This window comes from Equus asinus, chromosome 21, assembly GCF_041296235.1.
Source record: "Equus asinus isolate D_3611 breed Donkey chromosome 21, EquAss-T2T_v2, whole genome shotgun sequence".
NCBI lineage: Eukaryota > Metazoa > Chordata > Mammalia > Perissodactyla > Equidae > Equus > Equus asinus.
The window spans coordinates 7,029,818-7,051,683 of record NC_091810.1 but is presented as its reverse complement, the minus strand read 5'-3'; the positions used below and the strand labels follow the sequence as shown (position 1 = coordinate 7,051,683).

Genomic DNA, 21,866 nt, shown 5'->3' with positions numbered 1-21,866 from the left:
GAGACTGCTCCAAGCGGGCCAGGAAACCGTGTGTCCGTGAAGCTTGCCGGGACAGCAGAGACACGATTATGACCAATCCTCTGACATCGCAGTGGACCCGAAAAACAACCTGGCCTCATCTACACAGTGCCAGAGTTGGGCTCAAGTAGCATATTCAAGTCCCATTGCCCTCAACTGCAGGTTGCCAACGGAACATGAAAGGGGCCGGCCGGTGGTGCAGCGGTGAGGTCCGCACCTTCTGGGTCGGTGGCCCGGCGTGGGCCGGGTGGACCCTCGGGTGAGCCTGCTCACCACTGCTTCAGGCATTCTGGGGCAGGCGTCCGAGGTAGTGTAGAGGCAGATGGGAAGGGACGTTAGCCAGGGCCAGACTTCCACAGCAAATACAGGAGCATTGCCAGCAGATGTGAGCTCAGCGATGCACTTCTGCCAGAGCAAAACCGATTCAAAGTTGCAAAGCATAGAGAAACTGAAGCTGAAAAGAAAAAGTGAACAACTGCATGCCAGTGGGAAGGATGAGATCTCTATGAAGAAACTTAGCAAAACAGGTGAAAGCCATGGCAATGGAAAACTAACAAACGTTGGGGGAAAGAAATTCAAGAAGACACAAGGAGAAAGAAGGAGATTCCAGGATCTAGGAGTGGAAGCAGCAACACACTGGAAACGTCCCTACCGGAGCAAGGAATCTCTGGATTCCATGCAATCCCAGTCAAAGTTGCAGCAATGTTTCCCACAGAGACAGAAGAGGGCATCCTAAAGCTTCTAGCCAGCAACAAGAGACCCTGACTAGGCAAAGGAATCCTCAGGAAAACGAAAAAAGCAGGACGTGGCACACTTTCCGATTTCAACCTATGGGACGAAGCACTAGGTACCGAGACGGCACAGTCTGGGCCCCAAAACAGGCACACAGACCCATGCAACAGAATCGAGAACCCAGAGCCCAACTCAAACGTACATGGACAGCCCATTTTCGACCAGGGAGCCAAGAGGAGACAGCGGAGAAAGGAGAGTCTCTACCATAAACGGTGCTGGGAAGCCTGCACAGCCACCTGGAACACAACGACAGTACACCATGATGTTACACCTGGCACACACACCACCTGAAATGGATCAAAGCCTTGAATGGCAGACTTGAAACCGTGAACCTTGTAGCAGAAGACCTAGGCAGAGTGCTCTTTGCCATCGGTCTGAGCCGCCTGTTTGGAAGAAGCAAGTCCGGCTGGGCCAGGGCAACCAAGTCAACAAGAAACCAACGGGACCACGTCAAATGCGGACGCTTCTGCCCAGTGAAGGAAACCATCGACTGAATGCAAAGATAGCACAACGACTGGGGGAGGATGTTTGCAAACCACACATCGGACAAGGGGTGAAAAGCCCAAAGATGCAATCAACTCGCACGTCCCCACAAGAAAAAAAAAACAACAAGCCAATGAAAACCTGGGCAGAAGATGGAAACAGAGATTTCTGCCAAGAAGATCGAAAGAGGGCCAACGGGTGCATGAACACTTGTTCACCGTCATGAAGTCTCAGGCCAATGCAAATGCAAACTGCAAGGGCACAGCAGCTCACTGTGGTCAGAATGTCTATAAGGAAGCCACAAGTGTCAGAGAGGAGGTGGAGAGAAGGGAAGCCTCCTGCACCGTTGGTGGGAGTGCAGACCGGTGCAGCCACTACGCCAAGCGGTGTGGAACTGCCTCAGAACTTTAAGAATCCATGTCCCATATGATCCAGCTATTCCTCTGCGGCGTGTTGATCCAAAGAACTCGGAAACACTCCTGCCTAAAGACATGTGCACCGCTGAGTTCACCACAGCGTCGCTCCCACTACCCAAGACTTGGAAGCCTCCCTGGAGCCCAGCAAGGGACGAGTGCAGAAGGAAGATGGGCTATAGCCACGCAATGGCATACCAGTCAGCCGGAACCAAGGATGCAATCCAGCCACTTGTGACCACCAGAATGGCTGTGAGGGTTTTAGGGAAGTGAAACAAGCCCCAGGGAGCAAGGCAAGTACCGTAGGACCTCACTTAAGAGGAGAAGGAAAAACAAGCGGTCAGGAACAGGTGGCACGGGACATTTGATTGGGGGTTCCCAGAGACAAAGCGGGGAGGTGTGAGAGGGTGAAACAGATGATGAGGCACAAGTGTGTGGTGAGGGCCTGCTATTAGGCTTACGCAGGGGAAGATGATGTAAGCTACACGGAAGTCTACATCGATGAGGATGCAAATCGGAAAGATATAGGATGTTCTAATGCAGGGTTGCGGCAATAAATTCACCTAAAAGCAAAAAAAATCCAAAATGGGGTCCAGAATGACGGCATAAAGCTTTGGGGCTGAAAGAGATTAGAGAGGGTGAACTTCCAAGGCTGGAAAATCACCTCAAAATGCGTACTGATGCTACAGAAAGGTAGACCCTTCCAAATAGATGAAGAGGAGTACTACCCACAGAACATGCTGCCTGCTAAACCCATGCACCCACGGAAAAGGTTACCGTCCAGGACGTTACTACTAATCTCCTTCACGAATAATCCAAAGAGGCCCACGTGTTCCCAAGCTCAGGCAAAAGGTTGGTCCAAAAGTCCAATTCAGGGCCGGCCCTGTGGCGGAGCGGGTAAGTGCCCACGTTCCGCTTGGCCGGCCCAGGCCTCACTGTTTCACATCACGGGTGCAGATCACATTGGCAGTGTTAGGACATACAGATTTCATGGTACGGTGCGGACAGGGATCATAAACTAAGTAGCAATGGTGAGGTCACCTTATCAATACGCACCAGAAAAAGAACCGTGAGGCTTTTACAATCCATGAACGCATCTGGTACACTTCCCCAGAGGAAGAAGGAAGGAAAACATGGGACCTGCCAAGGTGGAATCGGCAGAGTGCTAGGAGATGGCACGATCACTGCGCATCAGAGGACTGCCCGGGCAACTTCAACTTGGGAGGGAGTCCAGGACTTTCTCTGGGGAACGTCCACCCACTTGGCCATCTACATAAAATGTAAGAGGTAAAACCCAGGATAATCTTACAGGACAGAAACCAGTGTCTAGAGAGAATGTAGCAGGCCTTCCAAAGTTCGAGGAGCAAGACAGAAACCGACAAGAAATCGAGAAAAAGGAAAACTATCCTACCAGGAAAGGGTGAGGAGTCGGACTGGCCTGAGATGGCTCTGAAACTCTGTGTGCACGCAGGTTGTCAGGACAACTTCGAATTTTGAGGTTGTTTATGACATCACGAGGATCATGTCCGCCAAGATGGCCGCACGGTTACAGACCGAGGATTGGCCTAGGCTAGGCTATTACAGGGAGGGATACCCAGAAACAGCTTTGAGAAACAGAAAGCGGACACAGAAACTGGAAGACATAAAACAGACGCTGATTCGAGGGGTAAGAAAGGGATCCTTGGCAAGAAGCGAGAATAGAGGGACAAGCCCCGAGAGGAGAACGTTGTCATCTATTCAAGTCTATGGGGAGGCCATGCTGATTCAAGCTTGCAACTTGATTGGAAGCAAGAGGCCGGACTTGGGCCTTATCAGACCTACGTGGTCCTTCTGCCTTAAGCATAAGCCAAAGTCAAGAATGAGGGCTTGAGGACGTTGAAGAGAAGACTCGATGCCTCCTTTCCTAGGCCCCTGGCATTCTTTGCAGATCAGTCTCACTTTCCATAGCTCTGGCGTCACGGGGGCCCACCGGGTACATGCTAATGTGTCCCAAGAGATGTCTTGGAAGCCTTGAAGGAATGGAGCCCCGTCACGCTTGGGCTACGTCTCTTTGTTTGGAAGTGCTCTACAAGGGTGCTGAAAAGCACCCTTTTCCACAGGGCTTCGTTCCTTCGTGAAGGCTGCCCGCCCAGGCTAGTGTGCTCAGTTTGCCTCCATCGAAATTCTCTCCCCCTACCTCTTGCCGTAGAAGGATTATTGATTATGTGTTTTGACACCACATGTAAGGAAGTGGGCTGAAAATGAGAACATTACAATTCTGTTTCAAGAAAAATAAACAGGCCAGGGCTGAGGATGTAAGGCAAACAAATGGCACAGCCTATAGAAATAAAGTAAGCCCGTATCTAGACGGCACCTGGGGGAACGTCCCAGGATCAGGGGTGAAGTTCGAAACTTCCCAAATCCGGAAAGGAGACAGAAAAATATCTTTCCTGGAGAGAGGGATTCATCAGATTCGTCTAATTTGTCTTGGAAACATTGTGTCCGTGAAGGGGGATGCCAGGACCACCTCGAGTTTGGAGTTTCTGACCTCAGGATGTCAAACCAACCCAGATGACGACGTGTTCCCAGTGCTTAGTTTGACCCAGGCTAGGACAGCAAAGACTCCTTCAAGTGACCGGTGCAAATTCAAAGACAACAACCAAGAGTCACGAAAGCACTCACACCTCGGCCTAGAGAACATACGGTGATTCCAGAAATGCAAAATGAATCACTTGGAATGAAGGGGAACGGACTGATAAGCATGTCTAAGGGGGATAGCTGAGAAATACCATGACGATTCTCCTATGGAAAAGAGACAAAGGTCCCAGAAAATGGAAGGCGAACAGAAATCACCCCTGGATAATCCACAATGAAAGATGATGTCCGTCTTTAGACAGACTCTGCTGGAACGTTTGAAAGGCAGAGAAATTCACAAGCCAAAAGACGGCAGCGAAGGTCAAGGCTGGGCTAAGTGGGAAGGGTGAGCTATGAGACTGCTCCAAGCGGGCCAGGAAACCGTGTGTCCGTGAAGCTTGCCGGGACAGCAGAGACACGATTATGACCAATCCTCTGACATCGCAGTGGACCCGAAAAACAACCTGGCCTCATCTACACAGTGCCAGAGTTGGGCTCAAGTAGCATATTCAAGTCCCATTGCCCTCAACTGCAGGTTGCCAACGGAACATGAAAGGGGCCGGCCGGTGGTGCAGCGGTGAGGTCCGCACCTTCTGGGTCGGTGGCCCGGGGTGGGCCGGGTGGACCCTCGGGTGGGCCTGCTCACCACTGCTTCAGGCATTCTGGGGCAGGCGTCCGAGGTAGTGTAGAGGCAGATGGGAAGGGACGTTAGCCAGGGCCAGACTTCCACAGCAAATACAGGAGCATTGCCAGCAGATGTGAGCTCAGCGATGCACTTCTGCCAGAGCAAAACCGATTCAAAGTTGCAAAGCATAGAGAAACTGAAGCTGAAAAGAAAAAGTGAACAACTGCATGCCAGTGAGAAGGATGAGATCTCTATGAAGAAACTTAGCAAAACAGGTGAAAGCCATGGCAATGGAAAACTAACAAACGTTGGGGGAAAGAAATTCAAGAAGACACAAGGAGAAAGAAGGAGATTCCAGGATCTAGGAGTGGAAGCAGCAACACACTGGAAACGTCCCTACCGGAGCAAGGAATCTCTGGATTCCATGCAATCCCAGTCAAAGTTGCAGCAATGTTTCCCACAGAGACAGAAGAGGGAATCCTAAAGCTTCTAGCCAGCAACAAGAGACCCTGACTAGGCAAAGGAATCCTCAGGAAAACGAAACAAGCAGGACGTGGCACACTTTCCGATTTCAACCTATGGGACGAAGCACTAGGTACCGAGACGGCACAGTCTGGGCCCCAAAACAGGCACACAGACCCATGCAACAGAATCGAGAACCCAGAGCCCAACTCAAACGTACATGGACAGCCCATTTTCGACCAGGGAGCCAAGAGGAGACAGCGGAGAAAGGAGAGTCTCTACCATAAACGGTGCTGGGAAGCCTGCACAGCCACCTGGAACACAACGACAGTACACCATGATGTTACACCTGGCACACACACCACCTGAAATGGATCAAAGCCTTGAATGGCAGACTTGAAACCGTGAACCTTGTAGCAGAAGACCTAGGCAGAGTGCTCTTTGCCATCGGTCTGAGCCGCCTGTTTGGAAGAAGCAAGTCCGGCTGGGCCAGGGCAACCAAGTCAACAAGAAACCAACGGGACCACGTCAAATGCGGACGCTTCTGCCCAGTGAAGGAAACCATCGACTGAATGCAAAGATAGCACAACGACTGGGGGAGGATGTTTGCAAACCACACATCGGACAAGGGGTGAAAAGCCCAAAGATGCAATCAACTCGCACGTCCCCACAAGAAAAAAAAAAACAACAAGCCAATGAAAACCTGGGCAGAAGATGGAAACAGATTTCTGCCAAGAAGATCGAAAGAGGGCCAACGGGTGCATGAACACTTGTTCACCGTCATGAAGTCTCAGGCCAATGCAAATGCAAACTGCAAGGGCACAGCAGCTCACTGTGGTCAGAATGGCTATAAGGAAGCAGACAGGAAGCCACAAGTGTCAGAGAGGAGGTGGAGAGAAGGGAAGCCTCCTGCACCGTTGGTGGGAGTGCAGACCGGTGCAGCCACTACGCCAAGCGGTGTGGAACTGCCTCAGAACTTTAAGAATCCATGTCCCATATGATCCAGCTATTCCTCTGCGGCGTGTTGATCCAAAGAACTCGGAAACACTCCTGCCTAAAGACATGTGCACCGCTGAGTTCACCACAGCGTCGCTCCCACTACCCAAGACTTGGAAGCCTCCCTGGAGCCCAGCAAGGGACGAGTGCAGAAGGAAGATGGGCTATAGCCACGCAATGGCATACCAGTCAGCCGGAACCAAGGATGCAATCCAGCCACTTGTGACCACCAGAATGGCTGTGAGGGTTTTAGGGAAGTGAAACAAGCCCCAGGGAGCAAGGCAAGTACCGTAGGACCTCACTTAAGAGGAGAAGGAAAAACAAGCGGTCAGGAACAGGTGGCACGGGACATTTGATTGGGGGTTCCCAGAGACAAAGCGGGCAGGTGTGAGAGGGTGAAACAGATGATGAGGCACAAGTGTGTGGTGAGGGCCTGCTATTAGGCTTACGCAGGGGAAGATGATGTAAGCTACACGGAAGTCTACATCGATGAGGATGCAAATCGGAAAGATATAGGATGTTCTAATGCAGGGTTGCGGCAATAAATTCACCTAAAAGCAAAAAAAATCCAAAATGGGGTCCAGAATGACGGCATAAAGCTTTGGGGCTGAAAGAGATTAGAGAGGGTGAACTTCCAAGGCTGGAAAATCACCTCAAAATGCGTACTGATGCTACAGAAAGGTAGACCCTTCCAAATAGATGAAGAGGAGTACTACCCACAGAACATGCTGCCTGCTAAACCCATGCACCCACGGAAAAGGTTACCGTCCAGGACGTTACTACTAATCTCCTTCACGAATAATCCAAAGAGGCCCACGTGTTCCCAAGCTCAGGCAAAAGGTTGGTCCAAAAGTCCAATTCAGGGCCGGCCCTGTGGCGGAGCGGGTAAGTGCCCACGTTCCGCTTGGCCGGCCCAGGCCTCACTGTTTCACATCACGGGTGCAGATCACATTGGCAGTGTTAGGACATACAGATTTCATGGTACGGTGCGGACAGGGATCATAAACTAAGTAGCAATGGTGAGGTCACCTTATCAACACGCACCAGAAAAAGAACCGTGAGGCTTTTACAATCCATGAACGCATCTGGTACACTTCCCCAGAGGAAGAAGGAAGGAAAACATGGGACCTGCCAAGGTGGAATCAGCAGAGTGCTAGGAGATGGCACGATCACTGCGCATCAGAGGACTGCCCGGGCAACTTCAACTTGGGAGGGAGTCCAGGACTTTCTCTGGGGAACGTCCACCCACTTGGCCATCTACATAAAATGTAAGAGGTAAAACCCAGGATAATCTTACAGGGCAGAAACCAGTGTCTAGAGAGAATGTAGCAGGCCTTCCAAAGTTCGAGGAGCAAGTCAGAAACCGACAAGAAATCGAGAAAAAGGAAACCTATCCTACCTGGAAAGGGTGAGGAGTCGGACTGGCCTGAGATCCTCCTCCACCTCACCAAAAATGTTTAGTGCCCCGTCATAAATGTTTAGAGGCCTGTCATAAATGTTTAAAACCTTACCATAAATACTTGAAGCCCACCAATCAAAGCCTGTCCCAGGAGCACTTCCACGTGCCAGCCTATTCTCCCTAACCCCTTACATTTTGCCCCAAATCCTGAATCAGGGAGACAGCTCTTAGGGCACACGCTCCCTGTCTCCCTGCAGATCCATCTCGCAGAATCAAAGCTGACTCTCCCCCAAGGCTGGCGCCACAATCAATCGGCTTGTTTATGCAACACCACGCAGAGAACTCCAATTCTGTGCAGTAACACTACTCAGAGCTCCGTGGAATGTGACCTTTTCATAAAGCACTTTCTTCATTTGATGTTTCTATCAGTCCTGAGAAGCAATGAAGCAGGGGTTATTTTACAGATTTTTATAGATAATTTTGAATATTGTATAGGCGAGAAAACCAAGTCTGGGAGAATGCATCACTTCCAAATGTCAGAATCGGAACTAGAACCCAGGTGTTTGAACACCAAATCTAGCGTCCTTTCCCCCACACAGTGCTTCCCCCGCGGTGGGGATCAACACAGGTTTGTTGAAAACAAATGGGTGAAAATCATGAAAAGGTGAGCACAGTGGTAGCTATTCACCATTCTGGACTTGAAGAGTTCAGTTCTGAGGCATGAAAGTGTGTGCTACATACAGAAGGAATTCCATCCTAAATGACTTATTATTTTTTAATGTGGTATTTAAAGAAGCACTTTCTCAGCTAGGAGAAAAGTGAGCCATTCAAAGAAGCTCGCCTTTTCTGGGCCAGGGGCTCTGGCGCAGAGTGTCCAGGCAGGGGAGGCTGGGTCGGCGCCAGGTGACCTTCCAGGACGAATCCCCCTGCCCAGAGATAGCGAGGGAAAGAGAAGCTCCCCTTGGAAGGCCGCGGCTAGGTTGGAGACTTCACGCCCACGCCCCGAGTCCCGCCTGCTACTGCATTGCTGCGGCGCCCCCACCAGAGTAATAATGATTCCTGGGAGTCTCCTGGTGCCTCATACCCTCCGCTCCTCTTCTGCTCCAGTGAGCGTTTCCTCGGAGTCACTCTGGAACCTTTAGCCTGAGTCTCACCCTCGCCCATCCATTCATGTCCAAAAAATGCAGTCCAGGCCGGAAAAAGAGCCAGGACTTGAGGGAGGGGGTATGTTGGAGAGGCCAGAAGATGACTGGGTCCCCAGCGTTGTAGTGGGGCAGTGGCCAGTCTGTCCCAGGCACGGCTTCTGTCAGGTACCCACACCCCTGCATGGGCAGAGCTGAGGCCAGAGCCTCCTTTTCAGCTTAGAGCTGCCAGTCCTTCCCACTTCATTTCCTGTTAAAATGCAAATAGGACCAGCAGCCTTATTTGTAACAGCCCCAAATAGGCAACTACCTACTGTTCTTCAGTAAGGAACTAGGTAATAAAGAATGGTGCCCCGCAGGATGGTGCATACTGTGCATTCGTTAGGAAGAACCAAGTTGATCCAGGTGTGCTTGCATGGAAAGGCTCTCCAAGATACGAGTAAAAAAATTACATTGCAGAAAAATAATTGCACCACTGTTTTGTAACTAATGGGGTTCAGGGCAGGCTGCCTCAAGATGTTCCACTCTGATGTGTGTGGATTATTTTGAGCTGAAGACAATAAAGGCTCAGAAACACTTAGGAAGAACATTCAACCTTCCCCCAAACTGCCTAAAGAATTTAACATAGAAGCCCTGTTCCAAGAAGGAGCTCATACCATATGATAGCTATAGTATAATGTTAAATAGGTGTTGATGGAAAGACACCAACAAACCCATTTTTTGGCCCAGCAAAAGCTGTCTGACAAACATTTCCATTTCCATCTCCATGTAAATTGTCTTCCTCTCCTCTGAAATCCCAAATCACTACTCCCAACATCCTCCTTGTCTATGGATGAGGATATTTAAACAGGTAGCCTCAGCCAGATGGCTGAGTTACTCACTCTTTCCTGAGTTTCTCCCATATATACATGTTATTAAACTTTGTTTGATTTCCTCCTGCTAACCTGCCTTTTTAATTATTTGACCGGTCATAAGAACCTTAAGGGAAAGAGTGAGGGGAATTCTCCCACTTCCCCAACATAAACAATACATCTACGTGAATATACTATACACAACACACAAAGACTGTATTGTAAAGAGAAAGATCCGGTAGGGCACACCGAAAAGTGGGTTGGGGAAGTGAAGAGTCAATCTCAGTTTTTAAAAAATCTTTTATAATTACCATATATTTATATCTTAAGTGCATGACCTTTTTTTTAAAAAAAACTTTTTTTAGAACAGTTTTAGATTTTACAGAAAAATTGCGAATACAGAGTTCTCACAAACACTGTGTTATTCTGTTCTGTTATTAACATATTAGCATGGTGGTTTTGCTACAATGAATGAGCCAATATTGATGCATTATTAGCCAATATCCAGACTTTATTCAGATTTCCTTAGTCTTTACCTAATGTATTTTTACCAGGATACCACATTACATTTAGTTTTTATATCTTCTTAGGCTTCTCTTGGCTGTGACAGTACTTGTCTCAAATTTTCCCTGTTTTTGATGACCGTGACAGTTTTGAGGAGTACTGGTCAGGTATTTTGTAGAATATCCCTCAACTGGGATTTCTCTCATGTTTTTATTACGATTAGACTAGAATTATGTATTCTTGGGAGGAAGACCAGAACGGAGTACATACTATCACTGCTGGTTGATCACTTGACGTTGACCTTGATCACGTGGCTGAGGCAGTGTGTCAGGCTTCTCTACTCTCCCCACCCCCACCCCTATTTGCATACTGTGTGTGACCTTCTTAATGCAGAAAGTTTTCTTTACCTTAAAGAGAGTCACTAACAATGGCACATCGGGAAGATGGAAAGGGCTTGGGGAATTCCCTCCCCGCTAGTGCGGTGTAGGGCGGGATCCGTCGAGGGAGGTGGAGGATAGTAGAAGCTCCACGCCGACCTCCAAACCCTGGCTGTGCCCTCCTCAGTTCGGGAGCCGGAAGGCCTACGGCTTCCTTCCCCCGCCTCTTGGAGGCTGGTCCCCACCCACTGGCCTGGGCTCTCACCTGGGGGCGGGGCCGCACCCAGACCACGCCCCCGCCCCGCCCCGGGGCGCTTAGAGCGGCCGCGCCCGCTCAGTTTTCCCCACAGCGGGCTTCTCCTCCAGCCCCGCCCAGACGGCTGCGGCGTCCGGGAGTCCGGAGTGTCCCAAGTGCCCCTGGAGAGCGGGAGTGGGACGGAGCTTGAGGCTGAGCCAAGGCGCCGCACCCCGAACGCCCGCGGAGAGAGCGGCTGCTGCCCACATCCCCGTTCGTCCCACGCCGTCCCCCGCCCCGTTGTCCAGTGGCCCGGTGAGTGAGGGTCCCCAGCTGCCCGGGGGCACAGGACGGGGCGGCGGCTGTGTGCCGCGACCCCCGCAGATGAGGCCCGGACAGCCCCGCGCCCCCTCCCGGCCTGGCCCTGCGGCTTCCTGGTTGCACAGCATGGGGGCGGGGACGGGTGTAGAGCTGGTCCCGGACAGGCTGCCGCGGCCTGCCTGCTCAGCTAGACAAGCGGCGGGGGGTGCCCTCCCTGTGGGGTGGGCGGTGCACAGGCCGGACCCTGGTGTGTAGGGCCATGGGATTGTCCTGTGCGGCCTAGGCCTGCTTGGGACTGGGTGAACAAGCGACCAGAAGGCGACTGGCTGGTGTGGGGGATGGCCGGTGGCCCAGGGCCCTCTGACCCAGCTGAGTTCTCGAGAGTATGTGTGCCCTTCTGGGAAAGACTTGTGCTGAGGAGAGAGTAGAGGAGGCTGCCTTCAGGAACTTTCCTCCGGAACTGGAAGGACACAAATTCCTGGGAGCTGCTAGTGCTGGAGTTTGTAAGGCACCTTATTTGAGAGAACGTGGGATCCATCCAGGTGCTGTGTTCACCTGTGTTTACCGTCTCTGCCTTTCCCTCTTCTCCAATCTTAAACTACATTTTCAGGGAAGGATTCTTGGACTTTTATCTCTCCCTCGGCTCAGCCCAGCCCTCTGAGGGCTTAAAAAGGTAGAAACCCGTCTATTGGCTTAAAGGAGAGTTGTGAAGTTCGTCATCTAGAGACTGGAGAGGAGTTAAGCTAGCTAGTGCTAGCCTAAGCTGGCAGCAGTCTGCCCTAGACGTTTCTGTCCCCGCCCCTCTGATGAGTGACCTGTCTATGGAGACTGGGTGTTTTAGGACAGACCCTAGAAATCCATGGTAGCCAGCCACTCTGCTGTCGCCCCGCAGCCTTCCTTTGCTCCCTGCTGCCCTGACCTGGGCATGGAGTGGCTCCGTGAGGGGTGAGCCCCTGCCCTGCCCACACAACAGGAACAGAAGCTTGCAGGGCAGGGTCAGGCTGAGTCCAGGAGCTGGACAGGCAGGGCATGCTACTTTGCTCACTCCTGACTGGCCTGATTATGATCTTCATTCCTTCCTTGCTTCAGTCCATTGTTGGGGATTCTGGGAGGATTAACATGGCCTCTTCCCTCAAGGCATTCTCTGTGCTACAAGGGGTTCCCCGACAAGAGAGGCCAGCTGAGGTGCTAGGGCAGTTTGTTGCCCTGGCATTGGGTGCTCACTACCTTGGGCTCCTGCATCCCTCCTTAATCTCGTCTCTTACCAGTATCTGTGCCTTGGTTTCCTCATCTTTAAACTACGGGTACTAATAATACCTGCCTCCTGGGGTTATTGTGAGGATTCAGTGAGTTACTATATTTAAGGACTTTACAGCTCAGGCACTACAGAACAGTCAGAACAGGTGGTGACTGGTACACTATACCTGTGTGTTCCAGGTAGATGTCACCCAGATTAGACGTAAAGCTTACAGCTGGGCCTGGTGTGTAACTAATGATCTGTGAGTGTCAGCGATAGTAATATAATGATAATAATAATAGCTGTCACTCCCTTCATGCAACTGAAGATCCATCTGAGTTGAGCCACTCCTCTCCTAACCTGTCTCTCTGTCTTAGCTCATGGTGGAATGCCCTGCTTTCCCCATTTTTGCCTATTAATCACAGCCCTTATGGGAGCCATCGAGGTGCCTGCCTCATGTAGGTGCTCAGAAGATGTTGGTTGAGTGACAGTGGCAGGCCAGGGGAGTAAGATTTCTCTATTGGTAAAATATTAGACCTTGAAGGCTCGGTTTAGATAGGCAAAAAAAAAACACAAAACAAAACAAAAAACGGTGAGGAGAGTGAGATAGAAACTATTCCAGACTGAGAGCTGAGGGTAGACACTGGTCGAGAGGCCAAGTTGGAGTCCCTTTTGATTCCTTTATGTAGCCAGGTTGAGGATGATCGATAGGGTCCATTTCGATTGCTTTTGCTAGAAGGCCAAGATCAGTGGGAGATGCTGTGGTCATCTCTCTTCGCTGCCTCCTCCTGCCACCCCCCCACCCGAAAGCCTGTTCCTGGCACTTGGTCCCATGGGGGCAGTCGGGAGAGTCTGTGTGTGGGTGTGCTTCACAATCACAGACAAGCAAACAGGCTTAGGGTTTTCTGCATTTTTCTCTACAACACCTTCTGACCCCATTGCCCCTAGAACACCAGAAATTTGAGTGATGCCTAGATAGGAAAGCTCTTAGGGAAAATGAAGAAACTGAAGTTTCCTTGTTAGGAATTTGCATTTTTAAAAGGAGTTGTTGAAAGTAGTGGAACTTTCTAATAATCAGTGAAACCATACCGAGTTAGGCCAACTGATCCTGACCCTGTACTCCATGACATAAAGGTCTGATGTCACACAGTGGTGTGCTTGTGCTCCTGAAGGTCCTGTTGCCTTAGTGGAAAAGGGAGGACTCACTCTTGAAATTGAGAGGGAAGTCAGGTGCTGCCAGCCTCTTACACCTGGAGCATGGGTTGAGGCTGGCTTGGAGGGCAGTGAGATGAGAGCAGTCTGAGGGAGGGTGAAGAGGACGACCTCCAAGGCTGCTAACAGGGAGGCAGAGGGAGTATGGCAGATTAAGCCTGGGGAGTGGCATCTTTGAGGGAAAGTGGTGTGTATCTGGGGGGACTCATGATAGCAGATGTGAGCTTGTTGTGTCCACCTAAAAGGTCACAGCTTTTTTTAGGAAGTGGGTGACAAGGCATATTTCTGTTGAACTCAGCATACCCACTGTTTGCCTAGCCCTGTGCTGTGTGCACAAAAGCAGAGGCCACTCCCATCCTCCCTAGGTTGTCCTGGATTCCCCTGAGACATCGGACACTGGATGAGAACCAGGTCTGCAGGCTGGGGTAGATCATGAATTCTGTTCTGGACATGGTGCGTTTGAGATACCAAGTAGACAGGTGGGTCTGGGACTCAGGAGGGATATAGGCTAGAGAGATATTTTTGTCTAGGTTGTGTTTGATGTCAAGGGCATGGTGAGATTGAGGAACTCACCTAGAACAGCTGAGTAAAGGAAGATGAGCCTATAAAGGAGCCAGAAGGGGGAAGGAAAACCAGGACTGTGTCATATCACAGAAGCCAGGGTGAGTCTGCTTCAGTAGGAGGCATTGGTCAGCAGAGGCCATTGCTGCCACAGGAAGTGATGTGGAGGAGATTCAACACCTTAAGTTGTGGCTGTTTTGGTGGGATGATGGGAGCAGAAGCCAGGTGGGAATGAATGGGTGGAGGAGTAGCAAGAGGTGAGGATCTGGGGAGACTGAGTGTAGACAAGCTTTGAAAATGTCGGTTTTGAAGGTGAGGAGAAAGATTGGGTGATGCTGGTGGAGGACCACATTGAGGGGGTATTTGCTTCTGTTTCCTCAACCAGTCATCCTCCTATTCCCATTGCACCCTGAGAAGTTAGCAGTGTGGATGGCCTGTGGTCCCATGGTCCCCATGATAGCCAGATTTTTAGAAGGGATGGGTAAAATGAGATTTGCCTGCAAACCCCAGGGATAGGCCTGGGTACTGCTTCTCTCCCTTGGCAGTTCCTGCCTCCTTCCTGTAGGTCCGAGATAGACAGCTCTGACTTGCTGTTACACATTTCCTTCCCCTTTTGAGGCCACAGGAAGGACTTTCTCTGTTCCCCAAGGGATATGACAAAATAGTACACAAAAATGTTTCAGGGCCGTATGAAGACTGGGCCCGTCTTATGCTCTGTTCTATGCTTGCATTTTAAGTCGCATAAACTATTTCAGGGGACTGGAATGGCTAAGCCTTGTTGTACCATGAAATCCTAGTGAGTGGTTTTCTAAGTCCTATTTCCAGATAAAGGCAAATGGCTGGAAAAAACTCTCAGCCTACTGAGGCAGGATTGTTGAAAAGTCTTCAAAATATTTTTAATATTAATATTTTCACTTCTTGTTTTTCTTTGTCTTTACCTAATATGTCTTTACCCAACCCTTATTTTATTTTATTTTTATCTTTTTGGGGTTCCAGTTGACATAAATTTTTTTTCTTCATTTTTTTATTGTGGTCATAATAGCTTATAACATAGTGAGATTTCAGTTGTACATTATTGTTTGTCATACACCATATAAGTATGCCCCTTCACCCCTTAGTGCCTACCCTCCACCCCCTTCCCCTGGTAACCACTAGTCTCTTTGTCCGTAAGTTTGTTTATATTCCACATATGAGTGAAATCATACAGTGTTTGTCTTTCTCTGTCTGGTTTATTTCACTTTACATGATGCCCTCAAGGTTCATCCATGTGGTTGCGAATGGGATGATTTTGTCTTTTTTCATAGCTGAGTTGTATTCCATTGCATGTATATACCACATCTTCTTTATCCAGTCATCTGTCGATGGGCACTCGGGTTGCTTCCATGTCTTGGCTATCGTGGATAATGCTGCAATGAACATAGGGGTGCATAAGTCTCTTTGAATTGTTGATTTCCAGTTCTTTGGGTAAATATCCAATAGTGAGATAGCTGGGTTATATGCCAACCCTTAATTTTTAACCTTTCTTTCTCTCGTAAAAAAAAAAAAATTGGGGCCAGCCCAGTGGCATAGTGGCTTAGTTTGCATCCTCTGCTTCAGTGACCTGGGGTTCACAGGTTCGGATACTGGAGGCAGACCTATACACTGCTCATCAAGCCATGCTGTGGTGGCATCCCATATAGAGGAAGACTGGTACAGATGTTAGCTCAGGGACAGTCTTCCTCAGAAAAAAAAAAATGTCTATCTTGTAATCAGCACATGACTTGGGGTTTAGGGGGAAGATGGCAGAACGCAATGATAACAACAAAACAGATTTGGTAGTTTCTGTCTTTGCTAGAGAATTCAGACTGTTTGCCTCCCAGCTTGTGTGGATTTTATTCCTTGCATCTTATTTTCTTTTTTCTTTTCTATTTTTTTTGGTGAGGAAGATTGACCCTGAGCTAAGATCTGTTGCCAGTCTTCTTCCCTTTTTTTTTTCTTCCCAAAGCCCCAGCACGTAGTGGCATATCCTAGTTGTAAGTCATTGTAGTTCTCTGTGGGATGCCGCCACAGCATGGCCAGATGAGTGGTGCTAGGTTGGCGCCCAGGATCCGAACCAGTGAACCCTGCTGTGCTGAAGTGGTGCACACAAACTTAACCACTTGGCCACTGGGCCGGCCCTGCATCTTGTTTCCTATTTATTATTTGTTATATATTTGGTTGTTCTTTCTTTCCTGACTTCTGCTATCTTGGTTAAGTTTTTCATCATCTTTCTTCCCCACCCTACCTGCATTAGGATTCAGATTTGGTCATGAATTAGGAGAAGAGCTGCTCGCTCTCTCTTGAGAAACTGGAGTTCAGGGTTAGTAAGTGTCTGTTCCGTGAAGTTGTCTAGGCACCAGTCTCCTTGGGTAGAGTTGCTTCCAGCATTCTCCAGGGCTGGAGTTTTCAAACTTGAGCATGTATGAGGTCTGTGGTGAGGTTTGTGAATTCTCATTTCTGACAGGTGCCCACACAGTGCTGAAGCCACCAGTCTGGGCACCACACTTTGGGTAGTGCTGCTCTAAGTGCTTCCCTACCCTGTGTGGCCCAGGACAGCTGACTTTCATGGCATGGCCCTGCCTAGCTCCCAGGGAGGCTCGGAAATATAGCCCTTATTTGGGGTCGCCATGTGCCAGGCTGTTAGGGAAGCAAGAGGGGGCAGATGGTTGAGGGGGATAACCAGACATTTCTGGAACACCACCCACTGCTCTCCTTAATTTGGAACCAGTGCTGTGCTTATCAGTCTTGCCATTGGTTAAGCCAGTATTCCTCAGTTAGGAAGTGGCAATGGTATGTCACAACAGTGGCCAGCCAGCAGGCAGTGGAAGCGTGGCAGCTTCGATCCTGTGGGCTGGTGAATAAGAGGCAAGCTTGTGTTCTGAGAGTCAGCAGCTTCCAGGTTGTTCCCGATAGTCACGTCTGGCAGCTGTGCGCTCTGCCACTTGGAGCCACCTCCTGATCTTACAGGCCCTATGGGGTTAGGTTGGCCCCTCCAAGACTCACCTTCAGGTTGGAGAGTATCTGGCTGTGCTTCTTCCTCCCAGCTTGACTTCCTCACTTTAAGGTATTACACACAAGTGACTTTCCAGGAGAGTTTGGGGGCAAAGGGCATTTGAACCCTGAACTGAGCTGGGGCTGTTGGTCCGTGCATCTCCTGATACCCTAGAGAGATCAGAACAAGTGTCTGCCGACCCCTACTCTCTGCTGTTGTTAACTCACAGGGAGGTGAAGCTGGAGAGAAGCAACTTTACAGAGGCCTCCCTGGAGCAGATGATGCTTTCTGTGTGGCTTGATTATATGGGACTTTATTTGGGAGGCAGCAGAGTCACTGTGTCACTCTCTCTTTCCCAGGGTAGCCTTTGCATTTCCCAAGCTGCATTCTCCAGCCCAGGAAGGTGGATTGGAGCCCTGAGGTGTGCTGGCTGGAGGGGAGCCATCATGCGCCGTGGTGTATCAGCCTGGAAACTGAGAAACATGGTTCTAGTGTGTGTCCTGCCCCCAGCTGATCCTGAGACCTCAGGCAGGCCCCTTCTGCTCTCTGGGCCTCGGCTCCCACCTCAGTAAAATAAGCCAGTTGAACCAAATGATCTCATGAAGGCCCCTTCTGTTTCTGACGTTCTAGGATTTCTATGTGATCCAAATGCCAGTGCACTGGGAATTGACTTTATTTCTAAGACGTGTCTTTCAGACCCAGCTTGGCTCAAGTTCAGCCCCTTGGTGAGGCCTGGACACTGCCCCCTTGCCACTCTCCCAGCCTTCTTTGCTCCGGTGCCAGCCCTTGGAGGCAGGGTCTGAGCCACTGCCTGGCTAAGGATTGACATAGGCTCCAGCTATTCTTAATTCATGGCGCGTAGCTAGGGAGTTGAATGTTTAACAGTACGTTCCTTAGGCTTTTTGTTCAGTCTGGGAAAAATATGGTCAGGGTTGGTGGAATGCTGCCCTAGGCTCTGTGGCTTGCTTCTGTGGCCTACTGGCACTCATGACCCATACCTCAGAGGTGAGGCAGAGCCCCATGAAGGCAGGGCACTAGGGCTCTGCAGTGCCTGCAGAGGGGAGGGCCATGTACACCTTCCCAGCAGAGTGAGGGATGTTCATACACCCTCCCAAGTCACTTGAGGTCCTGCCTTGCTGTGGGAGGGAGAAAGGGGAATGTCTTCCATGTGTCTTCTCTACCCCTAGAATTCCTGGAGCCCGTGTCCCAGAAGCCCTGATCAAAGAGGTCGTTGGAACAGGTGCCACCCAGGGTGGAAGAGATCAATCAGGGTCCACTGGTGTCCTGTTGGTGTGTGTCAAGGACCTCACTGTGCCCAGCCCTGTGCTAGCTGCTGGCAGGAGGTGGAGAGTGCTGTCCTATGGCCTGGGCACGGACTCTGTCACTGAGAGGCCTAGGAAAAAGTAATCCTGGCTCTAGCACTGGTTGGGTGTGTGACGCTTGCTTGTCAAGAATCATCTCTGAACCCTAGTTCCCTTGAGGTGATAATACCTACCTTGGAGGAACACTGTGAAGGTTAATGAGGTAATATATGTACCTATTATAGGTACTGGGAAAAGGGGAGTATTATTAGAACACTAGAGGACATAGGAAACATTTTAGGTCAAGTGCTGATAAATTCCAGGAAGAGCGATAATGTGGGTGAGGAGATCAGGGTGGGCTTCCTGAAGGATTTAGGGCTCCATCTGTCCTAAAGGAAGGCCAGGATTGACATAGGCTTAAGGAAGGGGTAAAGGAGACAAGGAAGACAGACCAGGTAGAGGGACTATCTGAGCAGAAGTCATGAAGATGGAAAGTGCTGAGATAATGGCTTGGCTGAGCTTCGGACATGCATTTCCTGCAGTTCTTTCCATCACATATGTATCTGTGGGAACCTTCCATTTTCTTGCCATGGCACAGTGTAACTCTTGGCCCACGGCCCTTTAGCTGAGCTTAGGCTCCCTCCTGCACAGGGGTCAGCCCATAGTGGAGATCTGAGAGAATCTTCTCCGCTAATGTGATCTATAGGCTCTGGTAGGGATTTCTTTTCAGCTTCCAGCTGTACAAGGCTGGCTGGGGCCTTTGTCACCATTAGAAGAGCAGCCATGGGTAGTTGCAGGAGAGGTTTCCAGGGGCTTCTAGGTAAGGCAGGGGTACCTCAGCCATATGGAGCTGGAATAGATACTCTCTCAGGTCTTCTGGGTCTGAAGGGACTGAGCCTTTCCAAGAACTTGGCGGTGGTGTATCAGGGTCTCCCTAGTAGAGCCCAGGGCTCTCCCTGATGCCTTTAGATCTTTATTTAGTTTTATCTGCCACCCCACTTCCCCCAATTTACTGTGAGAGAGGATCTGTTAGTGACTTTCATATGGAGGTGAGATGGCTCATCGCATCTTAACCAGCAGGGCCCTGGATGACATTGGTTTCTCTGATTACAAGTGCAGCTGTCTGCAGGGACAGCCCAGTGGGGACAGTGGGCAGCTGATGCAGGCACACCTGGCTGAAGGGGACAGCTCCTGTAGCCCTAGCTGTGTGCTACCATATGGAAATGGACATGTTGCCAGATCTCTTATTTTTCCATTTAAAAAAAATTTAAATCAGGTGAGAGTCTCTTTTCAGACCTACCCCCTCCCTACAAAGAAATGAATGTTCGTCAACTACAAAATCTTCCCAGAGCCCCAGGTTCTGGGCAGCACAAGTCGACAACCACAGATCCCTCACAGGTTCACTTGTTTTGTAGGTGAGGGAGGGAGATGCCCAGGAGAGCCTTAGGTTTGCCAAGGTCCGTCAGAGAGAAGCCAGCTTTCTAGACACCCCTCCCACCCTTCCTCTCAGTTCCCAAAGAGCAGACGTCTTGATTCTCAGCCTTCATCTCTATTCTTGCTGGGGGAATGGCTCTTCAACGTGGCGTGGGTATTTTCCTGTGACTGCTCTTTGTGTTTATCGCCCCGTCTAGAGGGAAAGCCTGGTGCAGGCCAGGACTTCTTTTCCCCTTCTGTCCCTGGGGAGTCTAGCCCAGCGCTGAGTGCCTCTCTGAGCCCAGAAGTGGAATTACTGTGAATCTAATGAAATTTCATTCTCAGCTTCAGCCATCCCCCTCATGCCCCAGTGGCCCTTCCAAAGCTCTAGGAGGGGCCCTAGCAATGAACTCACAAAGTCATACAGTATTGTAAAATTTGCAAAAAAAGAGATATTGTGTATTCTTTTTCTTGAAGAAGGTCTCTAAAACTGCATAAGCTCCACAAAACCTGGACCTCCCCCCTTAGATGCTGGTAAAAACCCAGCGATTGGCTGGCATCCTGTCTTCTGGACAGTGAGCTCTTGGCTTAGGGGCAGGAGGTGGGGGTCCTGGGCCATTCCTGTTAGGATCTTGCTGTGTCACCTTGGCATGTCACTTCCTCCTTTCTGGTTGTCAGTTTCCCCACTTGTGAAATGAGAGCTGAGGTGGGGTGGGTGGGAATGAACTGAGTCATCTCTAGGGCTGAGTGACCTCTGGCATCTCAGTTGTGTGATCCTGGCTGACTGGGTGTGATTGCCCCGCCCATGCAGATCACACTGCTGAACCTCCCCCCATTGGAGTATTTGCATTGCTGGCTAGGTGGGGCTGGCCTGGCCACACAGGTGACTCATGTTGACTGATAATACAAGTGAGCAAAGCTTTATTGAGCTCTTATTTCTAGACATGCAGGAAAGGTGAGCACCTGGTCCCTCCTTTCTTGGTTAATGGTCTTTTTGTGATCTTGGTGGTTTATTGCTTTCTTTGTCAAAGAAAGTTTGCTGAGTTAGGTATACTTGTGCACAGATCTCTTGTTTAAAGAAAGCAGAGGCCTTTTTGAAGAGAATATCATGGGAGGATCTGGAGGGAAAGACAGAAGCAATGGTCACTGTATGTATTAGTTTTCTATTGTTGCCATAAAAGACCATAATCTTAGTGACGTAAAACAACACAATTTTTTTGGTGGTAAAGTATACATAACATAAAATTTACCATTTTAGTCATTTTTAAAAGGTATACAGTTCAGTGGTGTTAAGTACATTCACATTATTGTGCAACCATCACCACCATCCATCTCTAGAACTTTTTCATCTTTCCAGACTGAAACTCTGCCCCTATTAAACAATAACACTCCCGTCCCCCCTTCTTCTAGCCCCTGGCAGCCGTAGTTCTACTTTTTTTTTTTAATATCTTTTTAAAATTTTTATTTATTTATTTATTTTTTGAGGAAGATCAGCCCTGAGCTAACATCTGCTGCCAATCCTCCTCTTTTTGCTCAGGAAGACTGGCCCTGAGCTAACATCCGTGCCCATCTTCCTCCACTTTATATGTGGGATGCCTACCACAGCATGGCTTGCCAAGTGGTGCCATGTCCACACCCGGGAACCGGCGAACCCCGGGCCGCCGAAGCAGAATGTGCACACTTAACCACTCAGCCTCGGGGCCGGCCCCCACAGTTCTACTTCTGTCCCTGAATTTGACTACTCTGAGTACCTCACATAAGTAGAATCATATAGTATGTATCTTTTTGTGACTGGCTTGTTTCACTTTCATAATGTCCTCAAGGTTCCTCCATGGTATAGCATGTGACAGGATTTCCTTCCATTTTCAGGCCAAATAATATTCCTTTATGTTTATACCACA

At 49.7% G+C, this 21,866-nt stretch overlaps 1 protein-coding gene across 1 annotated transcript in view; it reads left to right on the top strand.

The window, feature by feature from the left end:
* The first annotated feature begins 10,987 nt into the window (after positions 1-10,987).
* The window catches only part of LOC106828609 (annexin A11), a 41,508-nt gene continuing 30,629 nt past the window's right edge, over positions 10,988-21,866 (top strand). The window contains exon 1 of the mRNA XM_070493137.1: positions 10,988-11,225. The gene's annotated coding sequence lies outside the window, so the exon portion shown is untranslated. The remainder of the gene's footprint in view (positions 11,226-21,866) is intronic.